Source organism: Lactuca virosa, chromosome 5 (assembly GCF_052849685.1).
Source record: "Lactuca virosa cultivar CGN04683 chromosome 5, Lactuca_virosa_CGN04683_v6, whole genome shotgun sequence".
NCBI classification, from domain to species: Eukaryota; Viridiplantae; Streptophyta; class Magnoliopsida; order Asterales; family Asteraceae; genus Lactuca; species Lactuca virosa.
This window is the reverse complement of record NC_136430.1, coordinates 342,997,054-343,014,481: the sequence shown is the minus strand read 5'-3', so window position 1 is coordinate 343,014,481 and position 17,428 is coordinate 342,997,054.

Genomic DNA, 17,428 nt, shown 5'->3' with positions numbered 1-17,428 from the left:
TCGACTGCAAATCTCGGTATTTCCTCTAACAATGCTCTTCCATCACTCATCTCTTCCTCAGGTCAAGTATTTGCTGTTCAACAACATCAGATTCAAACTTTCAATGCCGCGTCATCCATGCCTCACTCACAAAGCCAATCGTCTGTCACTCCACAAGCTGTTCCCTTCTCCAATGTGCCAGTTGTAGCCTCTTCCTCAAACACAAAGAAAAGTGATGAAAATCTTGCTCTCGCCACAGGACTTGTTAACTGCTATAATGCTTTTGTAGCTGGAGAGCTTCCACCTCAGTTGTCATTTGCTGATCTGGATCAGATTCATCCAGAAGATGTGGAAGAGATGGATATTACGTGGCAAATTGCTATGGAAATATTCAGGGCGAAGCAGTTTGCTAAAAAAACAAGGAAGAATAACTGGGGAATGAATGCTGATAAGAAGGTAGGGTTCAACAAGGGGAAGCTGCGATGTTTCAACTGTCACGAGCAGGGTCATTTTGCTCGTGAGTGCCCGAAGCCGGATCGAAGATTGAACAATGACAGAACGATGGTTGCGATGGGAAACAATCGTGGAGGTGCTGCGGTCAATGGTGAGACTGTTATGGTTGCTCAGTCATTTGACTGGGAGGATCAGATTCAGGCTCTGAATATTTCAAGACCTGAAAATGCTCACCTAGTCGAAATCAATAATGATGCTCCCATGTAGAATGTTGCAGCTGATCTTGAAGAAAAGATGATGGGGTTGCAGTTTGCGCTGATGGTATCTTCTACTTCTGAACCAAAGAAAAATGAGGTAAGTTTAACTTCTTGTTCTCAAGCTTGTATTGATTACGTTAAAACTCTTCGTGACGAGATATAATCCTTACGTAGAGAAGTAGAGGATCTTAGATATGAAGGTTACCAACTTAGAAAAGGACAAAAACCCCTAAAGGCCCAACTAGAGACAAAGATAAAGGACTTTAGGAAACTTCAGGAAACTTCAGGAGGACTACAGTAATAAATGTGAAAACTATGACTATATCAAGAGACATAATGCTGAGTTAATTACTGAGCTTGATACATTAAAAGGGCAATTTGAAACTGCAAATTTTGATTTTAAAAGGTTTGATGTATCAAGCGAGGTAGTTGCCAACATGATTGACCGTTGCCGGCAGTTCAAACGAAACCAGCAAAAGGGTTTAGGATACGATAATGTACCTCCTCCTTTTAATCATACATATCAGTATCAACCTTTGTCTAAAGAGGAGATTGCCAACGAACCATTCATGGTTTATGGCAAGCCATCTGGTTTTGTTTCAGGAGGATTTATTAATGTTGAAAGTACTAACCTTTCTACTTCCCCTGCAGATCATTCCTTAGATCAGTCAAAGCACGAAGTTGAAGGATCTGTTTCTGATAACAAAACTGAGTCTGAACCTGATGTTCTTGTTTCCAATGAAAAACTTTTTGTATCTGATGTTAAAAATGACAATGTTTTTTGTGATACTTCCGCATCTGTTTCTGCTGAATTAAACTTTTTTGAAGTGTTTGATTAATTATTTGATAATCCTTATGTTTGTGATGCTTCTAATGAAAACACACCAATTCCACAGGTCACATCATGTGATGCACCCTCACTCATCTCACAACATGTTTCTAACACATGTTCTTGTGGGAAAAGTAAGGGTGTCAGTAAAGAAAATAAATCTGAGACAGGCAGTACTAGTTTTAATAATAATAATAATCAGATTTGTTTTAATTGTGGTATTGGTGGTCATATAGCTAAGAATTGTCAAAATAGGATTTTTGTGCAATATATGTCACCAAGAGGGGAGAACGAATCTAGAGGAAGGTCTTTAACTAGAAAGTCCTCAAGAACTCGTTCTCGGGATGATGATTGGAAGGATGATCGAAGTAGAAAAAGGACGGTTTTTCAAAAGAATAAAAAGGTTTTTCATAACAAAGTCTCAAACAGTTTGCCAAAACCTAACAAGGCTCCGCCAAGATCGGTTTCGTCAAAGAGAAATTCTGGATCTTCAACCACTTCTGGTAGAACTTCCAGATGCTCAACGCGAACTAATAAGAAACATATTTCAAAACCACCTGTGACTGTTAGAAAACCTAAATATCATTGGATGCCCAAATTAACTTCCAATCAATCATCAGCATCCTCTGAAAAGATTAGAAATGATAATTCAGAATTGAAGGCTTTAAAAGATCAATCAGAGAAAGTGAAGAGCCAACCCAGGACAGTGATGACCTGGGTTCCCAAATCTAAATGATCTCGCTCATTTTGCAGGGACAGTTGCGGAGGAATGTCGTCAGACCTTGGTACGTCGACAGCGGCTGCTCCCGACATATGACAGGAGACATCTCCCAATTGAGCAACATTCAATCTTTTAATGGGGGATATGTTAATGGGTTTTATGTACAACAAATAAACTAGAAAACAATTCCTAAGTTCACATGCAACCTACTTTGGATCTATGTTTTAACTATTGAACATACAACTTTGAATTGCAAAACAAGAACCCTACAGGAGAGAGGCTAATTTCGAAATTAACAAACTAGGGTTTAGGGTTTACATACCTTTCAATTGTTATAGCAAACAATTGATATTCCCTTGGTCTTGATCTTGATCTTCTTGGAAGCTTTAGCACCACAAGTGTAATGCCTCTAATGGAATCACACCCAAACTAGCAAGAAGGAAAGTAGAAGAGAGAGGGGAGAGGGAGTATGCAAAATCTCGGCCTTAGGGTTTCTTCAAAAGAAAGAGTGACCAAAAACATGAACCAGGAGGCTCCTTATATAGCTGAGGGATCTAGGGTTTAAGGGAAACCCTAGTTATCCTTTGCTTAGGGCCTAAGCAAACCCAAGGGCCTTATCCAAGCCCCTATGGACGAAATTATTAGGGTTTCCCCTAAAGATTTCGTCCACCCTCTTCCAAGGGGGTTCTAGAGCCTTCCACTCAACTATTAGATAATTGCAAACTAGTCCCTGCACCTTATAATTAATTCTTTTAACCCCAAAATCAATTCTGATTAATTTCTGGCTAACAATTAATTAAACATAATGATTTCTAATTAATATATTAATCCATTAACATATTAATAAATCATTTATATATATATTAATTTATTAATCTTATAAATTAATATCTCTCCTTTCATAATTTCCTTGTCCAGTTGCTAGGTTGAGGGCAACCCAAAAGGACTGTGCTGCTATCAATTCAAGTACATACCAATTATAGTTATGGGCTTAGACACCTAATCCAACAGTCTCCCACTTGGATAAGTCTGTAACTATAATTGCTAGTATATGCCTTCTAAATTTGACCAGCAAATTGTAGCTTCCAAAAGCTGCTGCCGAACTCTGACCCAGTCAGTTACGTGTCCTAAGATAAGTGATCATATAATCCTTCGTTCTGCTGGATATCCCTAGACATAAGACATGGAATGTAATCAATCTCTTTGTCCAGAATTTATGTTTCCCGATTCCTGATTTGTGATGATGTAGGACTTCTAATTGAACACATCAATTTAGTCCTGGCTGGGCCCAGCACATAAGTCAACACCAAATCATCAAGGGGCCCACAGATATCGCTTTTCCTGTTAGGGCAAAAGGAACGAATAAACGTTGACTCATATGCTTGTATCTTTTACTCATCAAATTATACATGACAATACGTTTTATAACACCAAGTTACTGATGCGGTTTCGTATCACCAATGTATTACCGACTTTGTAAATTACAACTCATATATCTTCGTTTCAAGATTATAAGATATTATCGTCTCAGTATTACTCGTGATGAATTCCATGAAGTGATACTCTGAGCGAGGGTTTATCCAATACTCAAATCTCAATTTCTGAGTACTCATGAACATTGCAGCAATTCTATTGCCATGTCTATCCTTAGACAATCTGCAATCCAATTCATGACAGTCTTAATTCACTACTTACTTCCAAGAGTACGAGCGACTGTGGAGTTTGAATGATCTCATTATTCAGGAAGTAAAACATGCAAAAATGAAACACAATAATAAACAATTGACAAAAGGCAGAAACCAAACTTATAAATAATACTTTATTATTTAATCACCAAAAGTCAATTACATTTACTTTGTTACAAGTTTCAGAATAAAAATAATCTAACTACTAAAACTAATATCATCTTTCAGTCCTATGCTCCGAGCATGCTGAATATGCTTAGCCCTACTCAGACCCTTTGTGAGGGGATCTGCTGGGTTATCTTCAGATGACACCCTCTTTACTATAAGATGGCCTTCTTCAACTCTATGTCTGATGAAATGGTACTTTCTGTCGATATGTCTGGTCTTACCATGATCTCTCGGTTCCTTTGTCAAGGCAACCGCTCCTTCATTATCGCATAACAGTTCCATAGGCTCCTGGATGGTTGGAACAACTCCGAGATCCCCGATGAAGTTCCTCAACCAAGCTGCTTCTTTCGACGCTTCACTTGCTGCTATGTACTCTGATTCACAAGTAGAATCAGCCACCGTATTTTGCTTGGAACTCTTCCAAGTAACTGCTCCTCCATTCAGTAAAAACACCCAGCCCGACTGAGAACGGAAGTTATCTCTATCCGTCTGAAAGCTGGCATCACTGTAACCATCTACTCTCAAAGTGTCACTGCCACCAAGCACAAGGACCTAGTCCTTTGTCCTTCGCAAATACTTGAGTATATTCTTAACTGCTATCCAATGAGTTCTACCTGGGTTTCCCTGATAGCGATTGACCATGCTCAAAGCAAATGCCACATCAGGACGAGTACATGTCATAGCGTACATGATCGATCCGACAGCGGAAGCATAAGGTACACGACTCATGTCATCTATTTCAACATCTGTACTCGGGCATTGAGTCTTACTCAATTTGGTATTGCTCTGGATAGGTAGCTCTCCCTTCTTGGAATTTTCCATACTAAACCTCTTTAGTACCTTATCCAAGTATGTGCTCTGACTAAGTCCAATTAGTCTCTTCTTTCTATCTCTCAATATTCTAATCCCAAGAATATAGGCAGCTTCTCCAAGGTCTTTCATGGCAAAACACTTTCCAAGCCAAGACTTAACTTCTTTCAAGGTTGGAACGTCGTTACCAATGAGTAATATGTCATCGACATACAACACCAGAAAAGTTACTATACTCCCACTAGCCTTGATATACACACAGAACTCATCTTCACTTCTAGAGAAACCAAACTCTTTGACTTTCTCATGGAAGCAAAGATTCCAACTGCGAGATGCTTGTTTCAATCCATAAATGGATTTCTCAAGCTTGCACACTCTATTGGGGAACTTTGCATCAACAAAACCCTCTGGCTGACTCATGTAAACATCTTCAGCCAACTTCCCATTAAGGAAAGCAGTTTTGACATCCATCTGCCAGATTTCATAATCATGAAAGGCAGCTATGGCGAGCAATATCCTAATAGATTTAATCTTAGCCACTGGCGAGAAGGTCTCATCATAGTCAACCCCTGGGGTTTGAGTGAAACCTTTTGCAACCAGTCGAGCCTTGAATGTGTGCACATTTCCATCCATGTCTGTCTTCTTCTTGAAGATCCATTTGCACCCAACTGTCTTACGACCTGGTGCACTGTCAACCAAATTCCAAACTTGGTTGTCATACATGGACTTAATCTCGCTGTCCATTGCCTCTTTCCACTTGGAAGCCTCTGGGCCTGCCATTGCTTCCTTATAAGTGACTGGTTCATCTAAGTTTACCAGTGTTCTGTCACTTATGAATGTGTCACCATCTGAAGTAATATGAAAACCATACAACTCAGGTGGCACACTTACCCTAGTGGATCTTCTAAGAGGTAATGAGTTATCGATTGGTTCAACAGGAACTGTTTCCTCTGGTTGAGTGCTAGTGTCATCTAAGGTTCCTTCATTGGCTGACTCTTGAATTTCTTCAAGGTCAATAGTGCTCCCACTGTCCTCTTTGAATATGAGCTCTCTTTCAAGAAAGACTCCTCTTCGTGCTACAAAGACCACGTTCTCACTAGGCCTGTAGAACAAATATCCAAAAGACTGCTTTGGGTAACCAATGAAAACACATTTCTCACTTCTAGCTGCTAGCTTGTCGTGAGTCTCTCGTCTTACGAAAGCTTCACAACCCCAGACTTTAATATGTGCTAACGAGGGAACTTTCCCTGTCCATATTTCGTGAGGTGTTTTGGCAACCTTCTTTGTAGGGACAAGATTGAGGATGTGGGCGGCTGTCTCTAAGGCATTCCCCCAGAAGTGAATAGGAAGCGAAGCCCGACTCATCATAGAACGAACCATGTCTAAAAAGGTTCGATTGCGCCTCTCAGCTACACCATTTAACTGTGGTGTCCTAGGAGGAGTCAATTGTGAGACTATCCCACATTCTTTCAGATAGTCGTTAAACTCGATACTAAGATACTCCCCGCCTCTATCGGATCTAAGTATCTTTATCTTTCTGCCCAATTGATTTTCGACTTCATGCTTAAACTCTTTGAACTTTTCAAAAGTTTCTGACTTATGCTTGATCAAGTAGATATATCCATATCTGCTATAATCGTCAGTGAAAGTCACATAGAATCGATTAGCATCTCTTGTAGTTGATCTGAAGGGCCCACACACATCCGTGTGTATGAGATCCAACAGACCTTCACCTCTTTCACAAGACCCTGTGAATGGTGATTTTGTCATCTTTCCCAAAAGACAAGATTCACACATGTCATCTGACTTTAGGTCAAATGATTCCAACACTCCATCCTTTTGGAGTTGGGCTATGCGTTTCTTGTTGATGTGTCCAAGACGACAATGCCACAAGCATGCCTTTTCTACACTATTAGACAAGTCAATATTAAGTACACTATTTCCTAGGCTATCAACACAAGTCACTGTTTCATACACACCATTACAAGGTAAAGCTTCAAACATAAAAACACCATTCTTATAAACAGAAATTGAACCATTCAAATCATTAAAAGAATATGTAAAACCTTGTCTGAACAATGCATGAAATGAAATAATGTTTCTCATTATCTCAGACGAATAGCAACAATTTATTAAATCTAATCTAACATCATTACTAAGCAGAAGCTGATAAACTCCGATCTTGGTTACTGGTGAAGACTTTCTGTTTCCCATGATCAGGTTTATCCTTCCTCGCTCTATCTCCTCACTTTCCTTTAGACCCTGCAAATCAGAACAGATATGAAAACCACATCCTGTATCAAGGACCCATGAACGAGAAGATAATGAGTTATTAGCAGAAATAGTGTAAATACCTGCCGAAGATGGCTTCACTTTGCCATCCTTGATATCTTGCAGATATTGTGGGCAAGATCTCTTCCAATGCCCCTTTTGGTTGCAGTAAAAGCAAACTGCCTCTTTTGGATCAGAAACATGGGGAGTGGAACCATTGGGCTTAGCCTTTGGGCCATTACTAGATGACCCAGCTTGAGCCTTGCTCTTCCAGTTTTGTTTGGGAGGACCTTTCCTCTTTTTCCCCTTTCCCTGTCCAATAGCCAAAACAGGGGCACTCGTAGGTGTGGAGGGTATACTTTTACCCTTCATCCCTGCCTCAGCTGTCTGCAACAAGTTGTGCAATTGGGCCAAGGTCTGCTCTGTATTGTTCAAATGGTAAGTTAGAATAAACTGACCATAACATTCAGGAAGTGAGTTCAAAACCATGTCAATGGCCAATTCCTCATCAAAGTGAATATTGAGCTTGACCAAACGCTCTATGTAGCGTTGCATTCTTTGCACATGTGACACAACTGACTCCCCATCTTTCATCTTGCAAGCCATGAGTGACTTGACTACTTCGAACTTTTCTTGACGAGCTCGCTTATGGTACTTTTCCATAAGGTCCTTGTTCATCTCGAAAGGCCAGTAGTCCTCATAGTACCTCTGCAGTTCTGGGGACATAGTTGCCACCATGATGCATGCCACTTTGGTAGCATCATCGTAATGTTTCTTGTAGGCAACAAGATCTTCAGGAGTAGCTTCATTCTCATCAAGCTCTTTGAGCTCCTTTTCAAGAACATATTCTTTGTTCTCGAAACGAAGAGCCATCTTGATGTTGCGCATCCAATCGTTATAGTTTGAGCCATCCATAACGACTTTGGAGCATATATTGAGCAAGGAGAAGTTCTGGTTGGAGGAGGATGAAGTAGAAGTGTTTCCAGGAGTAGACATCTGAAAAGAAAGAAAGTTTTAGTTAGATTTCAAGATACCTTAATAGAATAACCCAAAGATATAATATCAAGGTTAGGATCCAACTATGAAGATTCACAACTCAGAAATGGGATGCCGAGATCCAAGTGCAAATTTCATAAAGGTAGGCGAATGACGATTCACCAATTCCACCATTAGACGAAACAAACGAAGTGAAATTCCTAATTCTTTTGAGATACATTGAAACTATTCAATGGCATGTTTTAATCTCAGATTATGCTCTTCTATTTGTGACTGGGATGCCGAGGATCACAAACAAGATGTGAATAACCATGCAAATGTGCTTGGTAACCTCATTGTCTTTATCATTAACTATTGATGTGCTGGTAAACCACACACGCTCCATCAAAATGACAATTATGAGATACCCATTACTACTCTTTATTGGTGCCTTTTAGTGTGCTGGTTAACCACACACGCTCCACTAACGACCAATAAAGCATAATGTGCAATTTCATGGATTAGCATACTTTTCACATTTTTCCTAAAGTAACTAGAGTTGGGATTTTGAAAATAATGTTCTAGTACTTTTAATATCATTATACTTTTAATGAGAAGTAGTTGTCCTATCAAATCCGTTCTGCTAACGACCCTCCACTAATCAAGGAAGCGGTGGGTGAGAGTGGACACCCATTCAACTACCATTTTATAGGCAGTTTCCTTATACCCCCCTTATAGATTAGCTTCGTGAATGAGGCATACTAGCGATTTGACTGACCATATTCTTACACATATAATATTAAACCTTTAATTATAATATATATATAAGGTGTGTTTTAAAACTTTTTAAAACTTCAAGGGTTTATATAAATTTCAAAATTTAAGCTATTAAATTCAAATTTAAATAAACCAATTAACTAGATTTAATATTTATCTATTAATTAACTATTAATCAAATTATTAAATCTTGTAAGGATTATCTAATTAAATTAATCAATTAATTTAATCCTAATCCTTATCCCTCTAATTTCGAAAAATAGGGTAAGGATAATTATCCAATTAATCTAATTAAGTAACAATTATCCAAAAACAAGAAACCCTAGTTATCCTCTTAGCATATTTCGAAATTCATAAGGGAGGAGGCTAGGGTTTTCAAAACCCTAACCCTAATTTCGATTAGGGTTCTTTGGAGGCTAGGGTTTTCGAAAAAACCCTTTGATCCAAAACCCTAGAAATCGAAAAATTGGCCTTTAGGGTTTAATAGCTATAAACCCTAATTTGCAATTCAACAATTGTAGCAATTCAATTTAAAACAACAATGGCTCTGATACCACTAATGGGTTTTATGTACAACAAATAAACTAGAAAACAATTCCTAAGTTCACATGCAACCTACTTTGGATCTATGTTTTAACTATTGAACATACAACTTTGAATTGCAAAACAAGAACCCTACAGGAGAGAGGCTAATTTCGAAATTAACAAACTAGGGTTTAGGGTTTACATACCTTTCAATTGTTATAGCAAACAATTGATATTCCCTTGGTCTTGATCTTGATCTTCTTGGAAGCTTTAGCACCACAAGTGTAATGCCTCTAATGGAATCACACCCAAACTAGCAAGAAGGAAAGTAGAAGAGAGAGGGGAGAGGGAGTATGCAAAATCTCGGCCTTAGGGTTTCTTCAAAAGAAAGAGTGACCAAAAACATGAACCAGGAGGCTCCTTATATAGCTGAGGGATCTAGGGTTTAAGGGAAACCCTAGTTATCCTTTGCTTAGGGCCTAAGCAAACCCAAGGGCCTTATCCAAGCCCCTATGGACGAAATTATTAGGGTTTCCCCTAAAGATTTCGTCCACCCTCTTCCAAGGGGGTTCTAGAGCCTTCCACTCAACTATTAGATAATTGCAAACTAGTCCCTGCACCTTATAATTAATTCTTTTAACCCCAAAATCAATTCTGATTAATTTCTAGCTAACAATTAATTAAACATAATGATTTCTAATTAATATATTAATCCATTAACATATTAATAAATTATTTATATATATATTAATTTATTAATCTTATAAATTAATATCTCTGCTTTCATAATTTCCTTGTCCAGTTGCTAGGTTGAGGGCAACCCAAAAGGACTGTGCTGCTATCAATTCAAGTACATACCAATTATAGTTATGGGCTTAGACACCTAATCCAACATATGTTTCCTTTGCGGGCGGAGAAGGTGGCAAGATCACTCAGAGAAGAACCGTTACAAATGGAGTGCTAAGTTTCGAGAATGTCAACTTTGCTCCCGAGTTAAAACATAGTTTGTTGAGTGTGTCTCAAATCTGTGACAAAGGTTATTCTACACATTTCACCGACAAGGAGTGCATGATTCTCAAGCCAGGCATTGTCATCCCGAAAGAGTAGATTCTTGTCAAATCTAAGCGAGATGGGAATGCTTACATTATTGATATGAACAACAACATTCCTGAACAAATCACTTGCCTCTTTTCAAAGGTCTCCGAACAGAACGCAATGTTGTGGCACCGAAGACTCGGTCATGCGAATGCTAAAAATCTAAATCGTCTTGCGAAGAATGAGATGGTCCGAGGCTTACCTGTCAGAGACTTTATCACTTTTGAGAAGTGTGTGTGTCATGTGCCCAGGGAAAACATCATAGAAAACCACACCTGCCAAAACAAGTTAACTCAATTAGTCAGGTGCTCCAATTATTGCATATGGACTTATTTGGTCCGGTCAACGTCCTGAGCATCAACAGAAGCTCGTACTGTCTAGTTGTGATCGATGATTTCTCTCGTTTTACGTGGGTCTTCTTCTTATCCAACAAAGCTGGGGTTGCTGATCTGATAAAGAAGTTCATTGTGATGATTGATAACCAAACCAACAACCGAGTGAAGGCGCTTCGTACTGATAATGGAACAGAATTCAAGAATGCAATTCTTGATCACTTTTGCACAGAAAAGGGAATCGTGCGTCAATACAGCTCTGCTCACACGCCTCAACAAAATGGTGTTGCTGAGAGGAGAAATAGAACATTAAAAGACGCTGCAAGGACAATGCTGTGTGACTCCAAGTTACCTGTTTTCTTTTGGGCTGAGACGATTAACACTGCTTGCTATGTTCAGAATCGTGTTTTAATCAACAAAGCTCAGATGAAGACACCGTACGAGATTCTATATAGTCATAAGCCTTCAGTCAGTCATTTCTGTGTATTTGGCTGCCCTTGCACCCTTCTTCACCTGGAGTCCAACCCGAAGTTCAATGCCAAAGACGATGATTGTTATTTCGTAGGATATGCTGCACGCACCGCGTATAGGGTTTACAATAAGAAGACGAAGCAGATTGTAGAATCCTTCGACATGCGTTGGTTGGAGGAGAATGAAACAGATGCTCGAGTGGGCCGTGATTGGTTATTTGATTACACATCGCTCTTCAAATCCATAAATGTGTCTTCAGATGGTTCATCTGGGTCTTCCTCTGGTTTGAAGAATGTTTCTGAAGATGAAGACGAAGAAGTTGTCTACAGACCTCCAACGGTAACCTCATCACCATCTGAGGGGGAGTCATCTGCTACACCTGAGGGGGAGTCCTCTGTTCCACTTGGTAGTCCAAAATCTCCAGTTCAAGATGCTACTCCTGATGCTGATGCTACACCTCTTACCCCTGTTGAAAGAGAGTTCATGTTTAGAGATGCTTCCGCTGTCACTCCAACTTTTATGGAACTACTCTTTCCCGAAGAAATTTCTAATGAGTTTGTAGCAGATTCATCTAATGTGGAACAATCAGCAAATGATGGAGGTTTCAACATTCACACTCTTCCTGTTTCACTCAATGATATCAGCCAAGACATACCTTCAAGAATTCAACGCGATCATCCGATCGAAAACATCATTAGTCAGCCGGGTGATGGAGTTAGAACCAGAAGTCAGAGTGGAGATGTCAATACATGTCTCTATTCTTGCTTTATCTCTCAAATAGAGCCCAAGAATGTTGAAATGGCTTTGAATGAGCCCAGCTGGGTAGATGCTATGCATGAAGAGCTAAATCAATTTGAAAAGCTCGGGGTTTGGAAATTGGTTGAGTTACCAAAGGGCAAAAAGTCTCTTGACACACGCTGGGTCTATCGAAACAAGCAGGATGATTCTGGTGTTATAGTGCGCAATAAAGCAAGATTGGTGGTTCGTGGGTTTCGTCAAGTCGAGGGTCTTGATTATACTGAGGTTTATGCTCCAGTGGCTCGCTTGGAGGCTATACGTATCTTCCTTGCATATGCTTCCTACATGAACTTCACGGTTTACCAAATGGATGTCAAGACAACCTTCTTGTATGGCAAGGTGAAGGAATAAATCTACGTTGATCAGCCCCCTGGGTTCGTTAACTCGAAGTTTCCTAATCATGTCTACAAGTTGGACAAGGCGTTGTATGGGTTACATCAAGCTCCTCGAGCGTGGTATGCGACTCTCACAAAGCACTTGCTGGAGCATGGATACTATCGTGGCACTATGGATCAAACTTTATTCATCAAGCATGTTGGTAATGATCAGATTCTAGTCCAGATCTACGTTGACGACATTATCTTCGGGTCTACCAGTCCACAACTATGCAAAGAGTTTGAAGGCGTGATGAAAAAGAGGTTTGAAATGAGTTCGTTAGGGGAAATGACCATGTTTCTGGGGCTTCAGGTCAAACAAAATTCAACCGGAATCCTGCTCCATCAAGCTAAGTATGTGGAGGATATTCTTGAGAAGTTCGGGTTTCAAGACGCAAAACCTGCATCGACACCAATGGCCGAAAGACCCCTGCTGAATCCAGATACTGATGGCGAATCCGTAGATCAGACACACTACAGATCGATGATCAGATCGTTGATGTATCTTACTGCAAGCCGTCCAGACATCATGTTTGCAGTTTGTCAATGCGCACGTTATCAGGCTAATCCTAAACTTTCACATCTTATTGCTGTCAAAAGAATTTTTCGGTATATTAAAGGCAGCCCAAAATTGGGTCTTTGGTATCCGAAAAATTCTGAATTTGATTTATATGCTTTTGCTGACAGTAATTATGGAGGCTGTGAGCTTGACAGGAAATCTACATCAGGAGGGTGTCAATTCCTTGGAGACAAGCTGGTGTCATGGCAGTGCAAGAAACAACATATCGTCTCAACCTCAACAGCAGAAGCGGAATACGTTGTTGCATCTGCTTGTTGCTCTCAAGTTATCTGGATCCAACATTAGCTGTTGGATTACGGTTTGAATTATCTAGAAACCCCCATCTACTGTGATAATGAGGCTGCGATTCAAATTACTAAAAATCATGTTCAACATTCCAAAACCAAGCACATTGATATCAAAATTCATTTTATCAGAGATTGTTATGAGCCCTCGCTCATCCGGCTGGAACAGGTTCCCTCTGCTAATAATGTGGCGGATCTGTTCACCAAGTCTTTTAACAAAACTCGATTCGATGTGCTTGTGGGATTTTTGAAAATGATTCGTTTTGAGGATTAATTTTTGTTTTAAATTAGTTTAAATTTGCGCATTTTTATTTCATTCTCACCCATGCACAAATTTAGGGGGAGAAATAAACAAAAACCAATCAAAAATTTAAAAAATTCAAAAATCCAAAAACATTAAAAAATCAGAAAAATAAAAAAATTGTTGCTAACAGTTTTGCTTATAGGTGTTGTGACCGGAAGTGATATTATCAAGTGATAACAGGCAATCTGAATCTGCGTAACGTACCAAAATTAAATTGTCCAAGCTCTGTGTTCGATGCGTTGGTAGGCACGAAAGATTCTAAATGGCGTGATTGGAAGAGATCCGACCTGGGTGTATAGCATATGCATTCTAAATCTATCTTCTCTCTTAATAATTGTCTGCTCACCCGATGTAAGGAGTATTCTGGAAGTCCTTGATTACTGGAGCATATCAGGAAGCGGGAAACATGTTGTAGTAAAATTAAAATTGAACACTTACAGATTGTCTGTAGATCTCGCTGCTCAATTTAGGTGGACACCAATATCCCTGGTCGTCGTCAGCTAAATGGTCGCTAGGAAATTTTATCTAAGAATAAAGGATCAAAAATGTCTTGTCTTTCTTAGCTTGTCCAAATTTATCATAAATTTTTCGTGTTTAAGTGGACCACAATACCGGCGATCCACCAGACAAAGACATGAAGATAAAGGTACCGATAAGTGGATCGAGGATGTCTAACAACTTTGATCCCAGTGTCACAAAATTATATTCAGTGTTTGTTGAGATAAATCTAGTCTTCTTTTATTTTTATTTTTTTATTTTTATTTTATTTTATTTTATTTTATTTTTATAATTGTCAAAATTTAAATTTTTTTAGTTTATTTTAATTTTTTTAAAAATCCTCAAAAAGTTTTATTTTTGAAAATAATTGGGATTTGGACTATGCCTTATACTGTGTGGAAGACAGGTAAAATCGAACAGGGTATTTAAGGAGAGCAAACTGCCGAAAACTCTACCACCTCTCACTTTTCATTTTCCGGCCGTAAACCCTCTCCCATTCTCTCTCCTCTCGAAAAAAAATTCTCGTTTTTTTGTGAAATCGTTCGGTTCATCTCAAAGGTATAACAAAATCGACCGTGGGAATGTGTTTTGTTCATCAAATCGACGGATTTGGGGCGTAAATCGAAGAAAAACGATCTGTCGGAGCTTACGGTCGAAGCTTACGGCCAAGGAGCTTACGGCCGTAAACTCCGTTTACGGACATGAGCTTACTGCCATGGGTTTACGGCCGTAAACCCCTAGTTGACCGTAAACTCTAGTTTGGTCAAAATATTTTTTTTTTAAAAAAGGCCAAAATTAAATCGATTAATTAAGAAAACTTAAAACATTAATTGCTCAAATATTTTTGTTTTCTTACATGGCTTGTTTTAGTGCAGATCAAATGGCAAATTTGAAGTTCGCTGACATGCACAACTTGGCCATCGTACTGGCTGATCCTCCTGCTGTTCATGGAGAATTCAGGTCGATGATCCACAGGCTGAGGAATTGCTGCTTGGCGTCTGCTATTACTGTCAATCCCGTGGTTTATCAGAATATCATCAGGGAATTCTGGAGGACTGCCAAACTGAAGACAGATGATGACAGAGTAGTTACTGTTGAAGCTGTTGTGAAGGGTTGCAAGATTGCTATTACTGAATAATTCATCAGAGAAGCGTTGCTGATTGATGATCGATCTGACTTTCCTACTGAGATTGGGATTGAAGATGCCCAGAAGGTTCTTAAGAAGATGGGTTACGAAGGTATCTTTCCTCCCACTGTGAAAAAGCTTCTACCACCATACTGGAGATTCTTGGCTCATGTATTCGTGAGCTGCATTTCTGGGAGAAGGTCTGGAGCTGACGAGATTTCTCTAAGGAACACTGGAGCCTTTGCTTCACTTGCTGCCGGAATAGACTTTAATTTATCAAAGTTTATCTTAGACGAGTTCGTGGTGAACATCAACGCAACAACCCGGGATACTTTCTCGATGTATCCTAGGTTCATCCAACTGTTCATCAATATTCAATTTCCGGAGATGATCAAGGAGGGAGATACCCTAGATATGAAGTCATTAGGTCCCCATACTGTTGGGCTTATAAAGCAGAATCGCAAGGGAAAGGTCGTTTTCCAAGGATTGTATCCTCTTGTGAAGTTTGGAAAATTTGTTGAGCTAAATGAATCATCCGAGTCTCATGGATCTTCAGATAAAGTATCCTCTGAGCCTACTTCTTCAGAGAGGGTGATTTCAGAAGATGATGTTATCACCGTGTCAGATCATGAAGAAAGAGAAGAAACAGCAGCTCCAAATGCTTTGGTGGCAGAGGAACATAATCTGACATGAGTTCCAGTCCAAAGTGATTATAATGAAGGGTCTTCAAAGAATGTGACTGAGACTGATTTGTACGAAGATCTTGATCTTTCTGGCTTCGATAAGGATGAAATTACGCTGAATTTTGGAAGTAATGAAGATTTCTTGTCAAGTGAAAATCTCAACTCACTGCTTGACAATATCAATGATGTTGCTCATCCAGCAACAGAGATACAGGAAACTGAAGACGTTCTTGAATCTACGCCTCCTACTACCAAACAAGTGGCTGAAACAACAACTCCTATGGTGACAGTGTCAGGGATTCCTCCCCTTGATATTGTTTCTCCTACATCTGAGCCGCTTGAGAGTGATCACACAACAACACAGACCTCTCAACCTCCTCTGAAAAGAAGAAGACGTGACCCTAGACATGGAATTCCTGTTTCTGGTGTACTTCAAGGCCTTTCAACACCACCGATAACCACTCCTGCCATTGTCTCATCAGAACCTTTCAGTGAAGGTCCTAGCACCACTTATGAAGCTGGTGGTTCTTCTATCCCCGCAAGATTTTCTCCTCCCAGGCCCGATCATGATGCTGCTTCAGTGAGGCTGGCCATGCATTTGGCTGAAGAACAATTCTCAACGCCTCCCTCCCGTGGTAAAGGAATATCTTTTGGGGAAGGCAACTCTGGAGAAGAGAATCCTACTATTCTTGGACTACAGAAGGAGATCAACGTACTAAATCAGAAGAATATAGAGCTTGATATCCGGGTTACTGACCTTCAGACTGAAAACACCAAGCTCACCATTCAATTTGCTGATCTTCTAGAAGACAAAGCTCTGAAGACTAAGCAGATCACTGATCTTCAGACTCATTTTGGTCTGTTGACTGCCAGTTACTATAACTTAAAGAAGAAGTTGGAAGAAGAACTTGGAGATAAGTTCAAGTCGTCTGTTGATGAGCCTACTATTTATATCCCTAATCAAGATGCCCCCGTTGTTCCAGCATCTGTTCAAATTACTCGAATTGTGGATTGATTTGATAAGGAACCAACTCAAGCTCCAAATGTGGTAGCTCTGAAACGTGCCAAATTGGCCAAAGCAGCTGAGAAAGGTCAACTTTTATTTAAAAGGAGCTTGGATCAAAATGTTCATGGGGATCAACCTAACATCACTGTTACATATCTTGGAGAGAATCGCTTTAGGGATGTATATGGTGATAGGTCAGGGATCATCTCATGGGGATTTCACGACACTTTAAATATGTGGATCGTGAGACGGAAGAGTGGCAACACAGAACTGTATAAAGATGCTCATGACTTCCACTCCTGGACCAGGGTTGATCTTTCAGAGTTATCAAAGGCTCCTTTTGCGAATCCCTCTAAAAAACCCAAGGCTACACAATTCAAGCATTTCTTGGAAGATCAAGTGCTTAAGGGTTTTCCTTCAATGAAGA